Genomic DNA, 25,639 nt, shown 5'->3' on the forward strand with positions numbered 1-25,639 from the left:
TTTAAAAGTTTTTAGTATATCCAACCATTTTTGGACTCAGTAATAACAGCTATATATGGTTCAACCTGTATTTTTAATTTTGGTAGTAATAGCTATTATAATAAAGTCAAATTATCAACTTATATATTCAACGTTGTATAAGTATAAAATTCTTTCTCTTTGGTCCCATTTTAAAATGTACTGATTTTAATGTAAAAGCTAATGTTTTCTTCATGGATGGTGAAGGAGAGTATAAAAGAGAGAAGTCCATGTGAAATATGAAAGAACCTCTTTGAAAGCCTTGACTTATAAAGAATGTAGGTATTCTTCACCAGTTAACATTCAATGCAACCATCTTTTCATACTAATTATTATTGTTACGTTCCGTGAGATGGAGAAAAGGGAGAGAGAGAGAGAGACCCAAGCCAGGTACCATTTCAGCCAAGAAGCTTTATGACACCAATGTGGAGGGGAGACTGAACCTGATCAGTTCTCACCCCTGTACAGACGAAAAAGGTTTTATAAGGTCTGAATTAGAGGAAGGGCATTCGGTGGTCATTTTTGCATAAGAATCTGTTTTGCACAAATTCTGGTGCTTCTTGAAAGGCAAGGAGGTAGAGCGTGGAAAGTTCATTAACATCTAGCTGTGCTGATGTTAAGCCAGCCATGAAGCCTCATAATTATCTGGTTCATATTAGTTACTAATTTCATAAAAGGAAACCCTAGCTTTTAATCCAGAGAAAGGCAACAGATTGTGCTTTCATTTGGATTCTTCAGACGTCAACAACTTCAATCTATTGGAAGAAAGTTTCAGCAAATATGTAAAAAGGACTATCTACTTCCCGTGGTGCATTTCATTTCTAAACATATCGTGTTTCTAAACCTAAAAAGCATTCTCTTTACTTTTATATTTGACACATAGATTTTGAAGCAATGAAATAAATGTTTCTATTCTGTATATGAGGGTACTTCAAAAGAGAGTGGAAAATTTGAATTAAAAGACAATACGACTCTTTCCAAACACCCTTTATATATTACCAATAATGTGTAAATAAATATTTCAAACTTTCTGGGTCATAAATTAGAAAGGTAAATAGCAAAGTTCAATTTTCTCTTCATGAGTGAATGATCTTGGGGTTCTTTGTCCCAGCACTATTTTCCTGGAAAGAATGCCTTAAGGTAAAATTGTAATGTTGAAGGTATCACCACACAATACTGATTTTACCACAATTAGTGCACTGAAAGGGCAATGAGTGAACAGGTAGACCCCATAAACTGTCCTGGCTGGAACCTAGTAGCTGACTGTCACAACTCAACAGGTCATTTGTGGCACACTGGAAGACATCACTCCCACCTAAGCCCCACATCTCAGAGCAGACCACGGTTCCAGTGAGTGAGAACTGATGCTGTCCACACCAGATTTCCCCTCACCTCCCAATCTGAAGCTGTTTTATGAGAGTCCCTCCTACCTTTCTTGTTGAAAGAAAGTGAGCTGAGATGCCAGGTACCGTTCAAGCTTTATTAAAGGAAAAGAATCTGCTGGGCTGTGCTCAAGTGGTAGGCAGCCCGGGGCTGCCCTCAAAATGGGTGACAGCACTAGCTATGGGGGTGGTAGAGTTTATATAGGGTGCCAAGGGCTGGCTGATATAATCAAGGAGGGGCATTATGCTAATGTGGATCAGGGTGGAGAATTGCATCCTTGCAGAAACAAAAGTGTTTCTGTTTAAGTCACAAGGCTTCTTGTAAAAGGAAGAGGGGAGGGTTTTGGTGCTGGAGTGGGAGACAAGGCTGACAGCTATTTTGCGCTTATTGTGTGCACCATGGCGCTGTTCACATCCAAGATCCATCGTTCCTGCCTTTTAAGTATAGGGACAAGGGAAAAGGCACGAAGGCGCATTCTTCTGAAGCTACTTCCTGCTGGAGATGGGTGAAGATATGGAAAAAATAAAAGATTTATGTTGGTAGGTAAAATAGTTAGATGGTGGGGTATTGGTTTTGTGTGGGGAGGCTACATTCTTCCGGGGAAGGGTCTCCGATTCTAAGGGGCTGATATCCTCCTCACAGGAACAATTCAGTGACCTTTTGGTTGGTGAAAGCCTGCATGCATTCTGGTAAGAAATTAGAGAAACACCAAAAGAGACAGGGACCAAAAAGTAGGATGAGTCCCAGTACAGTCAGAGGGTCCTAATAGAGGCATAAGCCAGGGTATCCAAGGGTTCAGTGAAATGGTTTAAGTTGTTTTGGATCACCCCAGACTCATTTATGTAATAACAGCATTCCTCCCGCAAGAAGACGCAGGTGCCTTCCTTGTTGGCTGTAAGGAAGTAAAGGGCCCGACGGTTCTGTAAAGCGACTGCTGCGAGTCAGGTGACTGGGGGGAGGAGATGCTATCTATACTTAGTTCTTCTGAGAGTATTTGATAGAATTGAGAGGCAGTAGCAAGGACCACTATGGCAGTCCCAGTTGCAGGAAGGATCCCTGCCCCATCAAAAGGTACAATTAGTGCCCTATGGGATAGGAGGGCATTTCCTGAGAGGGGGGACCAAAGTTATTCCCAGTCCCATCTCCATCTCTCCATCTGTCTGAACAATGATGTCTGAACATGCCAAACAAATATGCAAGAAATCGCATTAGGGGCAGACAACAGGATAATGTAGTTTTACAAAGGAAATATATTCCGGTTTTAGGGCATGGATGAGAAGTGGGTAAGTGAGTGGTAGCGTTTGGTGTTAGTGAGGCAGAGTGTGGGCAGGCCCCGCACAACACTGATATCCCCACTGAGGTGAGATTAGAGGAAAGTGAAGAGACGTTTGTGGAAATGTTACGGGCTGCATCGACGGGGGGTGGGGGGGTGACCACAAAAAGTTTCTCATGAAGTGGGAGACAGATGAGTCACTCGGGGACCAGTCTGATTCATTGAGGACTGCATCGTCCCTGTGGACCTGGAACCTCCATGTTCCAGGTAAGGGGGAGCATTGAGATAGGAGGAAAAACATGAGGAGGATGCAAAGGGTTAGGGAGCCAAAAGAATTTAAAGGTCACATTGCCACAATGAAATTGCTAAGAAGCATCCTACCGATAGGAGGTAAAGGAGTGCCAGGAGAAATCTTCCTATAATGTTACACTCCTTTGGGGCAGCAGTGGCCAATCCTGTAGCAAGTACTAGAACAGGTAGTATAATAGTAGCTTTTGTGCAAAAGATTTGAAGTGAGTCTGCAAGAGTAAGAAGATGATCGCTAGAGGGAAAAATTATCCTTCTCTTGGGATTGGGGGAAGAGTGGAGGTCCTGGAGATTTTTAGTTTTGTGGGTCCTAAAATTGACGAAGTGTGAAGATATATTGGGTTGGGGGTGAGCAGAGGGACCCCTCTGACGTGGTGTTAACAGATTTTTGGATGAAGTCTCAGGTGCTAGTTTTACCAAGAATACGTGATACCAAGGGACTTTCCTAGTACTTTTACTGCCTTGGGGGTGGTGAGAAGTACTGTATAAGGCCCTTCCCAGCATGGTGAGAGGGGCTTTGGGGTTCTGGTTTTAATATGCACTTGCTGTCCCGGGCTCAGTTTAAAGTTTGAGGGGGTGGTAAGAAAGGATGAGGTACTAGGAGGTTGGCCTGTTGCCAAAGATCCCTAATGAGTGAAAGAGTATACTGGCCTAAAGACGATGAGCTGGAAGGGAGAGGTGTGAGAGTGAAGGGTCTACCGTACATTAGTTGGAAGGGCTGAGGCCTGTGGGATTGCAGGGGGCAGCCCATTGGCAAGTGAGTGACTGGTGGGGAGGCCAAAACGAGGGATGATTTCTGAGGTGAGAGCATGCGCTACTGCTGTAACATCCTGTGAAGTGCAGGGAAAAGCCTCAATCCAACCTGAAAAGGTATCTACTAAGGTAAGAAGATAGCATGTCCTTTTGCAGGGAAGCATGTGAGTAAAGTCAATTTGCCAATCCTGGCCAGGAGTGTACCCTCTGGCCTGGTGGGTGGGAAAGGATGGGAGCAATGAGTACACAAAGGACAGTAACTTGGCCATGTGGGGAGAGTAATATAAGAGCTGAAGAAGGAGTAGTAGGGGTTCATAGCCTATATGAACTGAATTATGGAAATCTAAAAGGATTTGCTCAGCTTGTGTGGTAGGGAGGACATAGCAACGAGAGAGAGTATACCAGTTGCCCTTCCTGTGTGCTCCCAACTGTTGGAGGTGCTGTATTTCTTGAGGTGTGAATTAGGGTCAGGGCATAGGGGCAATGAGAAGGACCTGAGCAGGAGAGGAAGAGTGGAGGACTGGTGGCTGAGCAGCCTGTTTTGTGGTTAGATCCACCAGTTTGTTTCCCTGGGTTATGGGGTCATTGGAGGTTTGGTGTCCTCTGCAGTGTATAACCCCAACCCCTTTGGGAGTTGTACAGCCTCAATAGCTTGTGTTAGATTTACTATGGCATAACCCACCTGGGGGGCATGGAGGTGGTGCTCCCATCTATGAACTGTGTAATGGGATGTGGGGAGATGTGTGCAAAGGGATTGAGAAAGAGGTCTAAATCTTCCATGCATTTATGTTCTAAGGGTTGTGAGTGTTTGGGGATGAGAGTGGCTGGATTTAATGGGAGGGTGAGGTTTGAAGGAGAACAGGGAATTCTCAATGAAAGTAAGGTGAATAAGTTGTAGGCAGGAGGGGAGAGAATTTACTTGGCCTTACGTCTGAGAAAGTCTTGATTGATTGTTGTTCAAAAGCTAGTTTAGAGCTTTCTTGTGCTAAAAGGGCGGCTGCCACCAAGGCCCATAAACAGGGGCCCATTCTCGAGCTATGGTGTCTAGTTGTTTAGAGAGGTATGCAACCGGGGGGGGGGGGGATATTTCCTGCCTTTTGTCTCAAAACCTACTGCCAATCCTTGGGTTTTGGTGTGATGTATAGGATAAAAGGATGAGATAGGTTTGGGAGGGATAGAGCTGGGGCTGCAAGGAGAGGATCTTTTAATTGGCTGGAAGGGAGAATGAATGGGCTTTGTGGGATCTAAAGGAACGGCAGGATCCCCTTTGGCTGCCCCATAAAGTGGTTTTGTTAGCACACCAAAGTTAGGAATCCATAAGCAAAGATACCCTGCAAGCCCCAAGAAAGAAAGAATTTCACCCTTTGTGGTGGGAGTAGGGAGTTCAGAAATTAGACTCTTGAACCGAAGGAGAAAAAATTTGGGCCTTGCTGGGGGACACTCAATATCCCTTGGAGGCCAGGAATTTAAGGAGAGCAATAGCGTGGGCCTTTGAATCCTCCTAGGAGGGGCTACAAAGGAGGAGGTCATCCACATATTGTATTAAAGCGCTAGAGGTTGGGGGAAGTTCAGATAAGTCTTGAGCTAAGGCCTGGATAGAAAGTGAGGGCTATCTCAAAACCCCTGAGGTAGTACTGTCCAAGTAAGTTGTTGGGAATGATGCATGTCAGGTTCAGTCCTGTACTAAACAGTATGAGCCATTAGGCTTTTTAACCAGAAGGATGGGTGTATTGAAATGTGAGACGGTAGGCTGTAAGAGATGAGAAGAAAGGAATTTGTGTGCAATGGGTTTTAAGCCTATTAGGTGTTTGTTAGTGATGGGGTATTGTGGGACATTAGGGAACAAAGAGGGGTTCTGCAATTTTACAATGATAGGAGAATGGTGCATAGCAATGTAGGGAGAAGTCTTTCTTACTACAGGATTAACCTTGTCTGCGGGGGAGGGAAAGGTGGAAGCCTCGGGGTCCTGGTCTTGGTGCAGCTTGTAACAACAGTATTGTAGCTGGAGTTAAAGTATTTAAGGTAAGAGTAGATTTGAATTTGAAAAAAATGTCCTGTCCCAGTAAGCGGGCTGGGAATTGAGGCATTATTAAAAATCTGTGTGTGAATTGGGTGTGATGTAGTGTGCAGGAAAGGGATTGAGTGATCCATAGGCAGTATTCTGATCCCGTGGCCCTACTATTGTGATAGAGGATGGGGTTGTTGGTCCTGCATATTCAGGAAGGGTAGAGTAAATGGCCCCTGTATCAATGACAAAAGAGATTGGCTTACCTGCCATGAGGCAGGTTACCCTGGTCTCATGCGTGCTGATCTCCGTGGGGGCCTCGGGTCTTGGGCATCAACAGTTCCCCTCCTGGGCAAAGCCTAGAAGCTCTGGTAGAGATGACCATGAAGCCAAAGGCTGTGGATTGGGGGCTGGGCCACTCTCTCTCTGGTGAGTGGAACAGTCAATCTCCCCTGTGACCTGGCTGTTTGCAGAGAGGACAGGGCCTGGGAGGAGGCCTAGGGTTATGGCAAGCCCATGCCAAGTGGCCTGGTGGACTGCATTTGAAGCGGTTCCTGGGTGGCTTACCTCTAGAGGCAGCTGGCTTTGGAGTATGTGAGCCATGGATGGCATTAGCCAGGCGCTGGTATAGAGCCTGATCTCTTTTATAGTTTTTTCCAATATCAGGGGCTGATTGGGTAATGAAATGAGAGTGTGAGAGGGCCATGCCTGCAGGGGAGTTTGGATCTATACATGTGTATTTATGTAAAGCCTCAGAGAGGCAGGTTAGGAACTCATTGGGATTTTCAGTGAATCTCTGTGTGATCTCTCTCAGCTTGTCACAATTGACTGACTCGTGAGTAGGCTTTTGGAGGCTGTGAAATAGGTGTGTAATCATATTTTTCTGAAGATCACCTTTTTTGAGTTGGGAAAGGTCCAGAAAAGAAAAGGGGACATGAACTCAGACAATCCCTCCATCCCAGCCACTTTATGGAAGGGTTATATAAAGCCAGAGCTTAGGCAGGGTTGTTACCTGATGAAGGGGGAGAAGGAGAGGGGTTGAGTGGCTGAGAATGAGTATCTTGAGACCAGGTAGAGGGTAGAGAGGGAAATGTGGAGGGGCTGGTGAAGGATTTGGAGCATATGGAGGTAGTTGAGGTGGCCCATACAGATAGCAGAGTAGTTGGATGGATTAAAAGATTAATCTGCATCTAGAGGGGAGGTCAGGCATGAGCTAGGAGAATTTGAGAAATAGGACAGTTTTGACAGAGAGGAGAACGTGTTCAAAGATAGAAGAAGGCTTGAACATAAAGGAATCTCTTCATCCTTTGCCATTCTGGTGACAAAAGTTGTCTAAATCTCTGAGAGTATCTAAATCAAGAGTGCCATCTTGTGGCCACTGGGATCCATTGTAACAAAGCGTTCAAGTTTTAATGTCTCCCTGGAAGATGAGAGGTTGTCCTGGAGACAGCTCAGAGGTGTAGAGTGTGGAGTACAATGGAAAACAAGTTGTCTAGGTTTGGATTGTGAAGATCCAATTTAGAGGGTGATAAAGGGCAGTCAGTCCTGGTAGAAAAAGCATGCCAATGAAGAGTGTCCTCTTTGCTGTCCACCTCTTCAAGAGAAAAGCCATGAGCCACTAATGAAGCATCCTTCAATAGCTGGGGGGAACAAAAAAGGTTCCCTCAGCCAGGCACCTCGGCTTTGAGAACGAGAGAGAGCAACTTGGGGGAACTTGAGATGAGAGAGGCCTGAACCACTGACTCACCCTGAATTGAGGCCGATGTTGGCTGTGCTGGTCCAAAATGGCAAAAAGGAGAGAGTCCTGGAGGCACCCAGTTTTGGCAGGGGCAGCAAGGTCAGCCAAGGGCCAATCAACCTGAGAGAGGGGATCATCCAACATCGTCAGCCAAAACCCTTCCTGGGTTTCAGCACTGATGAAGTTTGGATGTGTTGTCCCCTCCAAAACTCATTTGGAAATTTGATCCCCAATGTGACAGTGTTGGAAACCGATTGAGTCATGGGGGCGGATCCCTCATAAATGGTGGACATCCTTTTCCTTTCATTTCCTTTCCAAGGCTTGGCAGGTCGGTCATCGATCCATGGAGCAAGAACTGCCTCATACAGGGCACCATTTTGTTGCTTTGCCTCAGACGGATTTATCATCTCTCTTCCCCTGGGTGAAGATTACTCAAAGCCCATCTCTTCTGGGCAGTGAGAGACCCCAAAGGGGTTAATTTCCTAGACCCCTCAAGAGAGAGGCATTCCTTCCTTTGGAAATTAACCATGAACTGCAGTTCTCTTCCTGCATTTATTATCCAGACCAGGAAGTCACAGAAAAAGAATATAAGTGGGGTTATGGCCAAATATAGTTTAAAAGTAGTGGCTGGTAACATCAGTGAAACAAGCAAAGTAACATTCCATAATGCAATTTGCAAAAGGTTGAATCACTCCACCAACAAAAGTTTGATCTTAGCAAACACTGTTTTTCCGTACAGCAATTTCCCCAGTATTTTACATATCAATCAAGTAACTTGTCTGTCCTTGAGCCAGCAACTTTGCTGCATTGCAAAGACTCTAGCCTAAGGAAAGTTTCCTGTCTTTTGCAAGGTTAACATTTCTATATGTAATTCCAAAAGGTTAAGCTAAACCTGAGACTACAGGGCTTTGGAAAATAAGCTGTGTGAAATACATTTGCTTTATAGTATACTCCACACTGGGCTGTCAGTCAAATTCTTGGGAGTGGTCTGGTCAGATAAGACAAGAGTCATCCCAGACGCTATTACAGATAAGATACAGGCATACCCTCAACCCACAACTGTAACTCAGCTACAGACATATTTGGGACTTATGGGGTATTGGAGAGCTTTTGTACCCCGTATGGTACAAATGGCATGCCCACTGTATGTATTAACAAAGAAAGGAACCCCCAGGGTTTGGACTAAGGAAGTAGAACAAGCTTACCAGGCTAAAAAAAAAGGGCAATACAGCAAGTACAGGCTTTACAAGTGGCTGATCCCACTAAGCCTTTTGAGTTAGACATACATATATCCCAGGAGGGGTTAAGATGGGGTTTGTGGCAGAGACAAGACTGATTCCACACACCTTTAGGATTCTGTGCGTTACACCCTAATACAAAAGCAGATATCAGCTGTGTATTCTGCCTTGATAGCCACTGAAGATATCACAGGAGCTGCCAAAGTCCTAGTAAGGACAACATATCCCATAGTAGGTTGGCTGTGCATGTGGGTCACCAACCCTAAAACGGTTGTAGCTCAGACTCCCACTCTGTCTAAATGGGGAGCATATATAGAACAAAGGAGCACTGTGTCAATGAGTCCTCTGTCCAAAGAGCTGCAAACTGTGCTACGCCCAGTAGAGGTTGTGGAGGAAACTGACACAAATGTTACCCCTGGAGGTGGATGCTGCACCTTTCCCTGAGGGACAGGGACCTATCATAGAGCAAGCTGGGTATACAGATGGCTCTAGCATGAGACTTTCAGCATCATGGACAGCTATTGCTGTCCAGCCCTCAACAGATACCATGTGGTATGAAAATGGCACAGGGCAAAGCAGTCAATAGGCTGAACTGAGAGCAGTATGGATGGTGATAAAAAATGAGCCTGGGCCATTAACCATCTGTACTGACAGATGGGCTGTGCTCAAAGGTTTAACCCTTTGGATCTCTACTAGGAAATATCAGTGGTGGGTGGTAGGCTACCAACTCCTGTGGGGACAAGCCATGTGGCAAGAGTGATGGGAATTGGGGCGTGAGAAAGAAGTAACTCTTTTCCATGTCACAGGAACTTTCCCTTAGCCATCCCAGGAAATGATGAAGCTGATGTCTTGGCTAAAGTAAGATGGCTGGAGAGAGCCCTAGCTGCTGATGTAGCCCAGTGGTTACATCAACAAATGCAGCATGCTGGCAGTAAAACCATGGCAGCTCAAAGATGGGCCCTGCCTGTAAAATGGGAAGATGTAGTGAATGCCTGTCATGCTTGTCCAGTATGTGCTCAAGAGAGTCCACATCCCCAGCGGATGCCCAATATAGATTGGCAAATAACTCAAGGAAGGGTGCTCCAGACTCGATGGTAGGTGGACTTTGTTAGGCCACTGCAAAGGTCAGAGAATTTCAGATACATCTTCACAGCTATAGATACGGCTACTGGTCTTCTGTTTGTATGGCCTTGTAAGGCCCCAGACCAGGTAAACACTGTGAGGGCATTGAATTGCCTTACAACTATGTATGGCTGGCCTGTAGTCATAGAGAGTGATAATGGAACCCACTTTACTGGGCATGGGGTTCAGAGGTGGGCCTTCCTGTTGGCCATTCAGTGGAAGTTACATGTGCCATATCATCCCCAGGCAGCGGGAATGATTGAACAGTACAATGGTCTTTTTAAAAAGGGACTAAGGCTATCTGCCCAATCCCCACCCCTGAAGGAGTGGACATGGCAGTTATGGCCAACAGTCAGGATTCTAAATGAGAGACCCCACAAGGGCAGATCCTCTCCAGTGGAAGCTCTGTTAAGTAGAGCTGCAGCACCTATACAACTGCAAGTTACTACTACAGATGAGCTTTTGAAGCCAGGATATGGTACGAATGGAAATATTCTCTTACTGGCCCCAACCTGTTTGCAACAGGGACAGACTGTACAATGGGAATGGCCTTGGAGAATAAAAGCCCCCCGTATATGCTGGGTTGGCTTAATAGGGCCTTGGAGAAAAGGATTAAAGGAAGACTTGCAAGTTTCACCTTGGGTGACAAGTACCTGGCCTCCTCGAGTAAAAGTAACATGGCCTGGAACAGATCAGCGCTCTATTCTAAAGGGAACATTTGTATTATCATTATGGCCAATTATGAGTTCCCCTATACTGTTACATGTAGAACCTATAGATCTCACAGTGTTAGCAGATAAAGAATGGAATCATAAACCAGGTAAGATACCTCTTCCTGCAACCATCCTTTCTCAGGATGGCAAACTGGCATGTATCTTACCAGAGGGGCAAGAACTTCTGCTATTGATACCAATAACCCTTGTCTTTTTGCCCATACTGTTCTGGCTGCAGGCACTGCACCAGAGTTGATTGGGTACATACATACATTGGCATGATTGTCTACTAAATATGCACCGAACTTCACATCAGTATGACTACAAGATCCCCATGGAAAATCACACCAATAATGACTACTAACCAAACATGTGCGACTAAAGGACAGAATTACAGGACAAGCCTTAAGGACAAGACTTAAGCCATATTGAACAGACAATAGGTTGTATAAATAAAAGGGTCATTTATCCTCGCTAAGGGAACATCACAGAAGATTTTTAATGCATAAATTGTACAGCGAGGGACCCTGAAGGGGTGGATTGTGGGGAAAATAGGATAATTTAGTCAGGCTCCCTTATTATTTCTTGTAAACAAGTTGTGTGTGGGTGGAGTTAGTGCACATGGGCAGCAATGTATCTTTCTAGTTAATTGCTATTGTGTGTTATTCAGTTTGTGAAGGAGAAGCTAGCCAGCAGAGCTCCTGTCTAAAAATAGAGCATGTTTACTCTGCTGGCAGCTGCTCAGTTTTTCTTTGGACTTTGACAATAGCAGTGGAGTTTCTGAGTTTCTCTCCATACTGCCTAGCTCATAGTGTTGTTTGTGTTGAATAAAGTCTATTACTACTTCAGCCAAGGCTCCAAGGACCATTTTGCCAGTTACCTAGCTCATAGACCTGAGTGTGAAGCGTTTGTGAACAGGTTCAAGGGGTCTGTGAGCTCCAGACCCTAGCCCTAGCTCTACAGATGGGAAAAGATAAGGAGACAAAACAATAAACCTGATATGAAAGAGGCTGAAATAAATTACAATATGTGAAATTACTCCAAGTGTCTGTCTGGTGTGTTTTTTTCTGTCTTCTAATTGGCTAAGCCCTTTACATTATTTAAGACCACTTTTATACTTGTGAAATGTCATATTTGAATTCCTTTTTTTATTTTTTAATTAATTTTATTTCAATTAGTGTGTTCTTGTTTGTGTTCTTGTATGTATGCACAGATTATGTTGTCTGCATTATGTGTGTGACATTTTTGTTATTTCAATCGTTCTGATTTTACTTCAAAAGTAAAGAATTTTGGGTGAGATTAATTCTTAATCCTAACTGGATATCACAAACATATTCTAATCTTAAAAAGTGTACTAATGTCAGCACCACAACCAAGAACAATCAGACTTGAACCTTTGTGGGGTAGTGAGCTGGGCATGTGGTGCTTTTGCTGCTGTTTGTTTGTTTTAATTTCCCTGGATGATTGAGAACCACTAGACTCGATTGAGACACACTAGACCTGATCTGTGCAGATTTTCAATTTTTGTTTCTTTATTTGATATTTGCTGATAATGCCTTACGTACAAAGAGCCACTTCTCTGGTCAAAACAGGCAGAAGTCCTGTATTTGTTTCCTTTGATATCCTCACATTCTCTATACCCCAGAGCACCAAATCCTCAGGATTCCACAGAGCTTGTTCAGATACCGAGCTAGATTCCCAAGGATGTTTTTAAGTTTAAAACTTCTATTATTTTTATCTGCATTAGAAAGAAAAAAAGATTAGAGAACATGTGAACAGCACAGATAATATACTAATCTTAATTTTAAAATGAAGCTTTCTCTACTTCTTATATTTACATTATCATATTTAATTCAAAGATCTGTCTGAATTATTTAAACATCACAAGTCATGGCTCAGTTTTGTGTGTGTATGCAAATTAGTTAGATTTCAGTTATAGTTATTTAAACCCCACTGTCCCTAGAAATATGTATTAATACTTTAATGATGACAAGGGTTTGGCAATGTCATCAATCTTCTGTTTCCAAATTCTGGATGTGGCAGTGGACGTAGGTACATCTTTGAGGAAGGTAGGCTGTTTATCGCACACATTCCAAAGTACTAAGGCTCACATTTTTCAGGAAGGCATATTTCTCTGAAGGCAGCATTGCTAAATGACCATCTTTTCATCTTATCCTCCCTACAGAAGAATATTTTTAAAATCTTCAAAAGTAGGCCTGCCACTCTGATTCGTTTTCAGAGTTTTCAAACTTGGAGTTGATTGAAGACATGAAAGGGTTCTCCAACTAATAAGCTGTGTGATTTACTCACCTAAAAGATGAAAATAAAACCCAAATCCAACAGAAGTGTGATAACTAATTTGCCAGAGAATATCAAGCATGGTTAATCTTTCAAACATAGGGAGAAAAATTATTAAATAAAACTTTTGAGGAAGATACAAGTAGCTAATTCAAATGTTATTACTTTTACCTAGTTAATTAATTCAGATTCTTATCTTCAAAGAACATTTTAAGAGGAACACAAGTCAAAGTTTTATGATTGTTACATAAATTGCTATCTCCCAAAGGATTCAAATGCTTATTTCTAAAAGATTGTTTTTTGAGATATGCAAGTTTATCTAAATTTATCTCCAATTCGAATTTCTTTTGAAAAGTATAATCCCCTGCTTAATAAATCATTTGAATTAAGTTAATCCTCTAAATTCTAATGAACAGAAATAATATACTTAAATAATTTATTGTTAAGTTTAGTATAGGACCACAAAAAGGAAACAGATTCTCCTGTCTTGACATAATGTCATATTTGCTCAGCAAAAGAAATATGGGCAATGCACATGAGATCTAAATTAACTGATTTGACTGTTTTCCCATCCCCATTTCATGATGTATTCCTGCAACTCTGTTTTATTTGTATTGCACATATGCCCATAGATGTTAACTTCTTAGGGGATAAAATCATTTTAGGACTTATTTGGTTTGTGCTTGTTTTTAAAATTAATGAAAACTAAAATTATTTTCTACTTTAGCAGTTATTTATTTCATCAGGACTATACATATGCAATAATATCTTTCTAATTTCAATTGTCTATTAAAACTTGAAATAAGTAGAATATCTAATAATATCATAGCCCTATATCAAATAGTCAACATGGACAACTTTCTGCTCTTCACAGAATTAACTGTTACAGATTTGAAAGGTTGCTTATATAAATTCATTTATATATTCACAAATGAAATAATGTACACGTTTAGTTAATTTATATGATATTTTTTGTTCATTTCCTATTCCCTAGAATAGAAATCCTTTATTTATTTCTATCCTATAAGATCCAAAGTGTTAGATGTCCTATTAGTGATGCTATTCTAGGGGATACATGTATAAGTGTAGATGATAACAAGGGTGTGTAAGATGGTCTGTGATGTTAAGACATTGAATAAAAAGCCTTTTATTTAATAAAGCTATTTATTGTAGTAAAATTTCTTTGTTCAATAATACCTTTGTAAAGTACTTACTTCACAAAATAATTGTGAAATAGATAATTGAAGTTATCAAAAATTACACATTTCCTTTTCATTCATTTATGTGTGCTATGAATTTCTTCTTCCAACTAGTTGTATACAACTTTTAATTGACCACTTAGAAAATTCCCAGCCATTAAAAAAAATACAACCAATTTTTGACTTTTTCATTGAAGCAGTTTTCCAGATATTTTTATGGTGCTTAAAAATATTCCAGTTACAAACTCAATTAAAAATTTTATTATATAATTGAATGCAACATTATTTCATGCAATTTCTTATTTTTCAAAAAAACAACTGAGCATTCCAATAACAAAAAAAATTTAAAAGTAACTACAAAAACCTAATATTTATTATGGGGATTGCAAGGTGTATTAATCCGTTTTCTGTTGTTATAACAGAAATACCGGAGACTGGGTAATTTATAAGGAAAAGACATTTATTTGGCTTATGATTCTGGGACAGCTGTGTCTGGTACGGGCCTCAGGCTGCTTCTACTCATGGCAGAAAGTGGCAGGCAGCCCGCAGGGACAAGCAGATCACATGACGAGAGAAAGCAAGAGAGAGAGGGGAGGTGCCAGGGTCTTTTAAAACAAGCTCTCATGGGAACTAATAGAGCGAGAACTAACTCATTAATCTCCCCTCCCCCAGGGAGAGTATTAATCCGTTTATGAGGGCTCCACCCCCATGACTCAATCAGTTTCCAACACGGCCACATTGGGGATCAAATTTCCACATGAGTTTTGGTGGGGACAACACATCCAAACTCCATCACAAGGTAACAGACTGCTTACAGAACTCCTAGAATATAATTGCACTGCACATAATGTTAATTTTATTTCTGCTAAAATATTTCCTTTAGGATGCCTTTCTGAATCTTCAAACTTTCCTGTTCCATTCCTTCCATAAGTATTATATGCCTCTTGTATGTATTTTCACTATAGCCCATCAGTCTTCCACCCAATAGCTGTATGTTAGCTGTTGATTTAATTCTCTGTGGCTCTCCAGGATGCTAAGGTCTCTTTGAAGTTAAGGGCCATGACTTTTCATTGTTTATTAACAGTCTATAGGACTGTGCCTGTTACACAAAAAATAGATGGTGAATATTTGTTGCATCAATGGATTAATAAATAAAACATGTTGACTATTTAAAAATATACATAGTTATCTGATCTTATATCTAACACATAATTATTAGATACTAAAATATAAATTATAGTGTATTTTTTACTGGAAGACAGTATATAAAAGATGACCTGACAAACCACAGACTCAGTTAATAATATCTATGGTAATATCAGTGAGAAAAAGTAAAAAGCCCACTGTTAAATAAGCAAAGAAATGAGTGAGCAAGTCACAGAAAAAAAGTGCTGAACACAAAAATAAAGGTGCTAAAGGAAAATGAAAATGAAAATAAAATTTAGAGATTATCATTCTCCCACGAAATTAACAAAGTAAGCAATGTTGACAATATCCAGTTAGCGTAAGGGTGGGCAGATGTACGGGAACTCTATTCTTACTCTTTTGGTGGCTGTACCATTTAATTTTAATCACTGTAGAGAGCAATTTGTGCTATCTATCAGATTTTAAAACACATATATTCTTCAATTAATAATTACAATTCTGAACATCTCTCTGACCAGATACAAGCATCTGTAAAAATAAATATTAGTATAAGCATATATAGTGTGGCATTGTTTGAAATAGTAAAGTAAATTGCTGTTAACGTCATGTTCATTTATAGAGGATACTTACATAAATATCAATATATGCATATATATGTAATATTACATGTTAAATAAAGCATTAATAATAAAATGAGAAGATCCTATGATACACTTTTAACTCAAGATTTCAAGTCACAGACACTACCTATACTGTAACTCAATTCATGTAAAAATACCCACACTCTCAAAATACTTCTTTGTGTGCATGTGCCCATGTCTATGAAGATGTTCAGAAAATGCTGGTAGAAAACATCACAATCTGTTAAGAGTAATTATTTCTGATACTGAGGTCTAATTTAGGTGGATACGAAATATCACTGTTAAAAATGAGAATACATTAAAATTAGAAAAAAGTGAAAAACAATGAAAATTCTCAAATTACTACTGAGACAGAGATTATGTCTTTAAACTTACACCAAAAACATTAAGAAATTTGACCGTGGCCAGTTCGAAGAGTGAATTGTCACAATTGATTGTTCACAGTCAGTTACAGACTGAACCCCTTGTTCTTCTCTTTGACCCATCTCACTACTGCACTTGACTAGTCTAAAAAAAAATGACCTGGTTACTAGATGGAATGTATCAGTATTTCAAAAAGCCATAGTGGTTTCACAATTCCACACATAACAGCACTGCAATGAGATAGAAAAGTGCAAGCAAAGCAACCACAAATATCTCTACTATATTTCAGCCTTAGTCCTTACTTTGCAACTTGACACATGCGGGGGTTTGCATCAGTGCTCATGGTGATTTCTAAACAGGAAGTGTACTGCTGACACAGATCGAATTAGTGTGCATTATACCTCCCATGACAGTATACTCTGACATCATAAAGTCAAATGCATTTTATTCCATTCTAACTCCACTAAGAAATATCATATATTACCTCTATATGTGCGAATTTTATTTCTTATAATTTCCTTAGTGATAGAATGTTTTCCTTTATTTATGTAATTCAATAAAATACTTTGAATGCAAAACTTCAGCATGACAGAAAAATAAGATACCACTAAAAATATAAGATAATACACAGTAATTTTATCTAAATATAAGACATAGGTGCAAATAACAAAAATTGTATCTCAGTGCGATTTCTCTGTATGTGATATTCTGAAGTGAAACCTCTCACTCCCTACATAAAATGTCTGAAAATACCCATATAATATATGCTAGAATGCCTAGATCATTGCTGAGTCATAAAACTGTAGCTTTATCTGGAAAAATTCAGTTTGGATTTCCATATAACTCAAGAAATTCCCACATAGTGAGTAGATATGAATTTTTTTAATCCTTATATCTTTATAAGATAATAGCAGTTCTCATAGGTTAGGTGAGGGTTAAAGATCTGGGAGATAAGAATATGAAGAAGACATGATATCTGTCCAAGAGCTTGCAAATCTAGATGGAAAGAAAAAATGTATACAAAGGAAATAAATAACTGTAAATGCAGAGAGCAAGCAAGAGATTTTTCAATTTAGAAAGAATAACAAAGCAAAGATGCAGAATTGAGAATGATCTAGAACACTGAATAGTATAGTATGAGTGAAAGATGCCTTTAGACCAGAAATACAGGTTGATGCAACATCTAAACGATATTTCAAATGAACTCAAGGCATTTGGACTTAATTTGAAAGGCAATAAAGATATAAGTGTAATTGAGTTAAGGAAATTTTCTAAGTTAACTTGCAGGTAATGTAATGAAAAGAAAGTGACAGATGAAGGTGTTTTTTGGAAAAAGAATTGGCAAGAGTTGTAAACAACATTTACATTCACTGAATTGTCTCAGTGAAGTCTGTTTGTTCTTTGTTGTGGAAAAGTTCAACTTTGAGGAAAAATAGAAGAAATGAAGAGGTGATTAAACAGGAAAAACATAAGAAAAAGAGGATTAAGCTAGTCCAGTTTATTGATTTTTTTAAAAAAGGAAGTTTTGGGTTTTTTCTCATTTGGAATTTTCAAATAAAGAAAACAAGATATGAGTTCCTTTCCTTACCATGCCTTTCAGATAAAGACACATAAAGCATGAAATAGAACATTTGGTTATTTTTACTTTGATCCCAGTTACAAAAGTACTAGTAATAGATATGTAGCTAAAATCTATGGAAATTAAAAGCAGTTTTTTGTGTTTTTTTTTTTTTTTTTTTTTGAAAAAATAACAGAAAGGTTAGATCTTGGTTTCTAGCTGGTATCAACACTGCTGAACAAATGTAGATAATTTTTGAGTAGACATGCTATGGAAAAGTTGCTTGATTGATTGTTTTGTTTAAAATTTTTCAAAGAATTATGAGTGTCTGTCATAATGTTGTGAGGAGTATCTGAAAAAGTATGAGATACTTTATTCTGATTGAGAATGATTTACTATGAACTGATCCAGTGCTGAATTTAAAAAAAAAAAGATTAAACAAAAAATAATAGATTCAAGTTCAAGGAGAATACAGCTGCTCAATATCCTCATCTTGTTTTGTTTTGTTTTTCATTTTGACTAAATTGGCTGATAATACTTACTATCTAATAATATAGTAGAAATGAAAAAATTTTGTATGGATTTGGAGATGTAGATATACTCACTAATGTTGCCCTTTCACTGGACATGTATAATGTTTTAGCCTTCTGTATCATTTGGGCACGTTTTATTTCTGCCTTTTCAGAATCAGAGCTTTATGAAAAGAAATGTTCATATATCCAAAATGCTTTCCACCCTTATGTAAAGGAAATATGCTTAAGCAGCATATAGAAAATTGTTATCTAATGAAGCCTGGCTAAGTAATAAATAAAAATGGAGTAAAAAACAAAATTCATATCCTGAGTCTTTTTTTTTTTTTTTTTTTCGTGACCGGCGCTCAGCCAGGGAGTGCACCGGTCATTCTTATATAGGATCCGAACCCGCGGCAGCGGGAGCGTCGCCGCGCTGCTAGCGCAGTACGCTACCGAGTGCGCCACGGGCTCAGCCCCATATCCTGAGTCTTAAAGCCACCTAATAAATATCACCTACACTAGAATGCTTGAGACATTGTTATTCTTGTTATTAGCTTTGTTAAAATGTATAAACTGCTTAAGATCCCTGCAACCTTAAGTTTCTGGTGAAGCAAATAAGAGTTACAATACTAACCCCACAGGGTTTGTTATCGAAACCCCAAAGGTCCATTTGCTCACTTGCTCAGTAGCCAATAATCTAGAGGCAAGTGCTGGTGTAAGGAAACGTAGCCTTTAATTGGGAAGCCAGCAGCCTGGGGAAATGGTGAACTCATGTCTCAAAGACCATCTCCGCTTTTCCCAGACTTGCCAAAGGGTTTTATAGGGACAGGTGGTAGGGGCTGATTCATGGTGACCTAAGCAGGGACGTGCAGTCATAATCATAAAATTGCAGATAAACATCAAAGAACTTCCTGGGTGGGAGATGATTCCTGGTGACCATCCTCCATGAAGTCAAGTCACGGATTCACTTCCTGTTCATCTCAAAAAGATCTAGTTAGTGAGCTAGTAAAGAATGGCCACCTGGGTTAATAATTTCTTCTGTAATTATTCTATGTACAGTGTGAGCAAAAGTCATTATGTTCTGGCAATCACGTGAACAGTAATCATTGTATTCTATGTCCAGCTGCAAGCTATGTGGTTCAGGTTACAAGAGTAAGAAAAAAACTTTTAAATTTAGAACTTTAACAATGGAGTCACTTCTGTTTAGCCCGTTACAAGTTCAATGAGAATAAAATGAAGTTCTGTATGCATGTGCCATGCATTCTTTCCTTTCTTCCAATCAGCCAAGATTCTCCTGCAATGAAATAGATAATTTTTAAAATGAATCTGTCTGGTCAACATTTGCTTTGACCTTTCTATGAGTTTATTCTAGTATCTATTCATATAAGATATTTTTTTCTTTAATTCTTGTGTTTACCCAAATGTTTGGGTTTTTATTGGTTTGTTTTCTTGCATTTTTATAATGCAAATTTCTTGTAGGGTAGGCAATCAGAAAACAATTGAAGGAGACAAGGAGAATTGGGAAAGAAAGTACCCATTCACAAATATAAACTAGCTCAACTCTAGGGAGGTAAAAGTGGTAAAAGACTAGGCCAGTCTACAGGAAATAAACAGCACCAAACTGGAGTTGCATTGTGTAATGAAATAAAACAAAACAGAACAGAGTAAAATCTCTAGTTAGGAGTCAAAACAGGGGAACCAGGGAATTTTGTCATGGTTCAATCTTGGAAAGTTTTGGACTCAGTTTCTTTATATGTGAAATATGAATATTATTAACTACTACAAAAACCTGTTTTGTTGAGCTGATATTTGTTGATATCATATGGTGGCCTGATAAAGAGGCCACAGTAATACATGGGTGACCACTGCCTGTTACAGCAGAGGGCAATGTTCTCTTTTCAATAAACTAACTGTAGCGCTTGTATCTCATGTCAAGCCTAACCTACCTCAGGAATTCTATAAGCATTTGTTATGTGAATGAAGGGATAAAGTAGGATGACTAGCAATTTGTTCTCTCTAGGAAGACATAAAAACACCCAAGCAGAATGGAGGAGATTTAAAGAAAAATAGAACTTCCAATATATTCTAGTGGTTATCTCTAAAAACCACCATCTCAGGAGAAAGAAGAAAAAAAAAAGGACTGTCACTTTTTCCATTTATCATCTGTCAAGTTCTCCAACTCAGATTATCATGGTGAGAACAGAAGCAGAGATGCGTTCTGTTTATTAATGAAATTTGTAGTACTATTGACGGTCTGGCTCTTCACTCAAGTGTAAATAAAGACATTACAGGTGGGATGCACAGTAAGAACTTAAATGTTTAGGCACATGCTTAAATTCTAAATTAATCATTAATTCAAGAAGCACTTAACACCAAATTTATACAAGCAGTGTGCAAATGTGTGGAGTAAAAATATGAATAAACAGAGAAAGGGAGGGAGGGAGGGAGAGACAGAGGAAGAAAGAAAAGAATGTATGAAGGAAGGAAGGAAGGAAAGGAAGGCTCAGTCCATGTTTTCAAGAAATACATTGTCTATCAGGAAAAACAGACACATAAATAGGCAGAGTATGCCCAGGGCCTAAGGGAAGGAAAAATTAACACTGCCTGGGGCATTTCATCTATTAACGCACTTCTAAAGTTTATTTCCTCATCAGCAATATTAAAAACATGCTTCCTGGGTACAATTAAATTCAATTTAAAATGTATTAAGTGATACTTTGAGAAAAGTACCTTACAAATAGCTCAGCCCTAGGGGATATATTGATCTTTAAGACACAGCTCTTACTACAGAGGTCTTTGGACATCATTAGCACAGACATCTTACGTACCTGTAATCATATCACTACGTGTTAAATAAATGTTACCAGAAGTAGGCTTTATAGTAATTTAGAGTGGGGAGAGATTAATGTAATCTGGCGGAGTTTCAGGGGTTGAATGTTGATTTGGGCTGTGAAATGTGAATATGGACAGCACTTGTGTGGGCAACGTGTTAATGGACATGAGATAATTAACTGGATGGTCTGAGCTGCCCTGGCCAGTCCCAGGGAGAACATCTAATATTGATACACAGGGGGTATCATTGAATCATGGTTCCTGTATAACGGTGAATGTTTTTCAAGCTGTTCTCAATTTGAAAACTGCTTCCTGGCCAAAAAAGAGAGTGGGATGTAATTACTTTCAACCTCCTCTAGCAGTGATGATCAAAGAGAAAGAAAAATAGAGCAAAGAGCTGAGCGATGCACAAACAGAAACAAGCTTTTTTGTTTTTTCCTGAATAATAAATGAAGAAATAAGAAAGGACTTACTGAAGGACTATGCACTTAATCAACATTGGCATGGATCTGTGCAGTAGCTGCTAGAAATACAGAAGATGTTTTTTATGGCTTATATGGCATATATATTTGGAACTTTGAGAAGGAACACAGAACAAGGAACTGAACATTCCATGAAATTCACAATCACAGTCCTGAACCACCATCCAACAGTGGGTAAAGGTGGGGATACCTTTATGCTGTTTTAATTCCCTTTAGTCTTTTTCAAAAACCGTGAAGACTAGACTTAGAATGAATTTCAGAAGAGTAAAAATTTAGGTGTCACTGAACAGACATGATATAGCAATTATAGAATGTCATCACTTTCAATATTTCAGGGCATGTTAGCCTGTTTTCTGTTATTTAACAGAAAATTTGAGATAATTTTTAAGAAAAGAAAATTTATTTCTTACAGTTCTGGAGGTTGGGAAGTCCATGGTCCAGGAAGCACATCTGGTGAGGGTGTTCTTCTTGGCTCTGTGCAGGGTCCCACAATGATGCAACCAATAATATGGCAAGAACGTCATGAGTGAGAGAATTTATATGCTCATTTGCTCTCCTCATAAAGCCGTCAGAACCACTCCCTGATAATCCATTAAAACATTAACCCATTACTCCATGAATGGATTAATGAGGGCACAGTAGTCCTTATGATCCAATCACCTCTTAAAGACTCTACCTTTCAAATACCATAATTGGATTTCCAACACTGTTACAATGGGGGGGTTAAGCTACAATGAATTGGGGTGGGACATTCAATCCACAGCCCAGGGACACTTGAAATAAGCCCAGAAACTAGTCAATCTTTTTACCTGAACAAGATGGACAGGAGTTGAAAATAACTAGGCAGAGCACAACCAATTGGCTACTTTATTTTTTTATAGACACCACTGGTAGACTCCAGGAGTATAACTCTAGTTATACTAATACTTTTTCTTTTTGTAAAACCCTCATTGTGTCTTCCTCCTTCAACACATCAGCCTTCAGTAGATTGTGGTTTTTGTTTTTTGTTTGTTTATTCTTTTCTTTGAACTTCTAGAGTACTCTAAAAATTGAATAGTTTAGATTCTTAATTCAAGTTTATTTTACTTCTGAATGCTTTTTATGTAGACATATGCCAATCTCATTCAAAATAAAGGGGTAAGGGAATAAGTAAAACATGTCACTTGTTTATTTCTTAATCATACAAATTCTAATGGTCATGGATCAATATTAAGAGTACCATATAAATGCCTACTGCATGAATATTCTCAGAACAGTTAGAACATTCTTTACAAAGAGAACAAAACTTAGTCTCTTCCTTTCAAATAGGGATTAAAGAAAACATTTTGCTTACTGAAAATGAGACAATGATGGAAAATACAGTTTTAAAATTCTCATACCTTCCTTGAGTATAATATAGAGTACTCTTTTTTTAAAAAATCTGATTATATGGCACATTCAGTTACAATGTAGCAATCATATGGAAATTTAGTATATTGTAGTAAAAATAATTCTCAACATGGGATCAAAAAACAAGATGAAATGCTGTTTTACCACGAGTAACCATTGACCAAAAGAAGTCTTTTCTTCCCTAGAGACAATGCAGTTGTGTGTGTGTGTGACACTTAATGAGACAATGTGGATAAAGAGATAATTAAGAGCTTTGAAAACTGTTGTACAAGTTCAATCATAATAGCAGACACAAATATTCGCTTCACTTATACAATTTATACCCCAGTCCCTCAATGTTTGGAAAATGAGAGTGGGAACTTGGGAAGACCATGCTCACTGCCTCTTTGCAGAGTGCTTTGTTTGCATGGTAGACTTGCCTGAACATCAGTTACCACTTTTCTCATTTATCATAACAATGAAATGACTAGCTATGGGTTATCTCCCTGAGGCCCTTGCCAAGCTCTTAAGGCAAAATCACATCTCAGGATAAAAATTCCCAGGTTTTGTTAGGACAAGATGGCTTGACATTCCCAGCATTCTTTGCTGTGGTTTTCCTTCTCAAAGACAAACATTAGAAAGGAATTCCAATAAAGTGAAAAGACAAAACTATACGAAAATATCTTTGTGACCCTTGGTTAGAGAATGATTTCTTAAAGAAAATTCCAGAAAAACACAACCATTAGTCCCACAGATAGTAAATTGAATTACATCAAAATTCACATTTTTTTAACAAGAGTTCACATGGAATAAGTATACAGAAAAGAAGATATTTGCCTATAAAAAACATGTAAAATTCTAAAAGGGTTTACTATCTACCTTCTAGAATATGCAAATCAACAAAGAAAAAACTATAACTTCAACAGAAAAATGGGCAAAGGATATGGTTATGCAATTTATATAACAGAAAACTTGCAAGGCTAAAAAAAGCGTAGGGAAAGTTGCTCAAATGCATAATGATTTTGCCTTGGAGAATAAATGATATTTTTTCTTCCTTTCTGCTTCCTTCCCTTCTTGCCTGCCTGCCTTTCATCTCTCACCTTTCCTAACTTTTTCTTTCCCTTGCTTCCTTTCTGCCTTCCTGCAACATTCCATTCAAAAACTATTATGTGATATTGAGCGAAAGGACCATTGGCATCTCTGTGTGCGGTACCAGGTCCTGGTCAAGGTGACAAGGTCATGCGTGCAGGCTGGAAATAATGACCATAAACAGAAATGAGAAACATGTGAAGCATGAGAAGCATGAGAAGAACATCTACTTGGGGGTCATAGGCATCCATGATGCCCCAGAATGAGGTATCTGAAGAGGGCATCCCTATGAGGGTGATGAGAGGGTGGTGGCAGCAGTGAAGGGAGAGAGGTCACACAAAAAGAGGATGTATTAATTTAACAAAAAAACTGAGAATAAGGGGACCAGTTTCCACACTGTGGAAGAGAAAAGTTACAATAAACTTTCATGCTTTGGATTGGAATTGGAGATATCATTGTAGATTTGGGTTAACTGTATAGATGGCCTGGCAAATACATAGACATATGTAAATGTCATAACTCTAGTTCTGTCCATTGAGAAACGCTAGAAAAAACATCACCCCAATAACTATGAGCATACTTATTATTCATGTCATGATTTTAAATGTCACTTTCCTCTTGAAAAAACCAAGGATCCTTAGAGAAATGACCTGTCAGAGCTGGATCAGAGAAAGTTCAAGATAAGGCTAAACCATCTCATTCTTCCAGGAAGAAAGGAATTGACAAGTAATAATGGAGATATATAAAATGAACACAGAAGCTAGCTTGAAGGGGTTCCTAGTGGCCAAACTGGGGAAAATTTGATAGATAATCAAGATAGATAATGATAATGAGAAGTGAAACCTAATTTACTCACCCTGTGATTAACAGTATCAGGACTGTATGTACTTTTCTGTCAAACAATACTGAGAACAATTAAGTTCATACATACATGCATACATACATACATATATGCGTACAAAAATAAGGAACAAACACAAATTTCATCTAATCTTCAAGACAAACTGTTGGGAAAATAGAAAAACCAGGCTCCCATTGTCTCAGGGCCAGTTGGGGTGGTTCAGTGCATTCTCCATAAACAAATTGTGTGGGGTTTGTGGGTGTAGTTAGTGTGCATGTGCAGCACTGTGGTTTGGCTGGTGACTGCCTCAGGCAGACCCTGCTCTCTGTGGCCATGCTTTCCAGCCTACAGATTCCAAGGACCTGTTTGCTGGTTACCTAGCTCATAGACCTGTGTGTGAAGGGTCTGGGGACCCAGCCTGGCATGTGAAGGGTTTGTGACCCACTCTAGACAATGGGCTTGAGGGGTCTTTGAGCTCCAGACCCATCCCTAGCCTGACAACTGGCGTAGTCAGCAGGATTACGGGCAGGTAAAAGAACCAGAGCACTACAATTGGCGATGCTGGCAGGATTCCAACATTAGCCTAGCTTTTTTTTTTTTTTTTTTTTTTTTTTTATTTTATTTTGTCGATATACATTGTGGCTGATTATTGCTCCCCATCACCAAAACCTCCCTCCCTTCTCCCTCCCCTCCTCCCCCCCAACAATGTCCTTTCTGTTTGCTTGTCGTATCAACTTTGATTAATTGTGGTTGTTATATCT

The sequence above is a fragment of the Cynocephalus volans genome, chromosome 13, assembly GCF_027409185.1.
Source record: "Cynocephalus volans isolate mCynVol1 chromosome 13, mCynVol1.pri, whole genome shotgun sequence".
Classification (NCBI taxonomy): domain Eukaryota; kingdom Metazoa; phylum Chordata; class Mammalia; order Dermoptera; family Cynocephalidae; genus Cynocephalus; species Cynocephalus volans.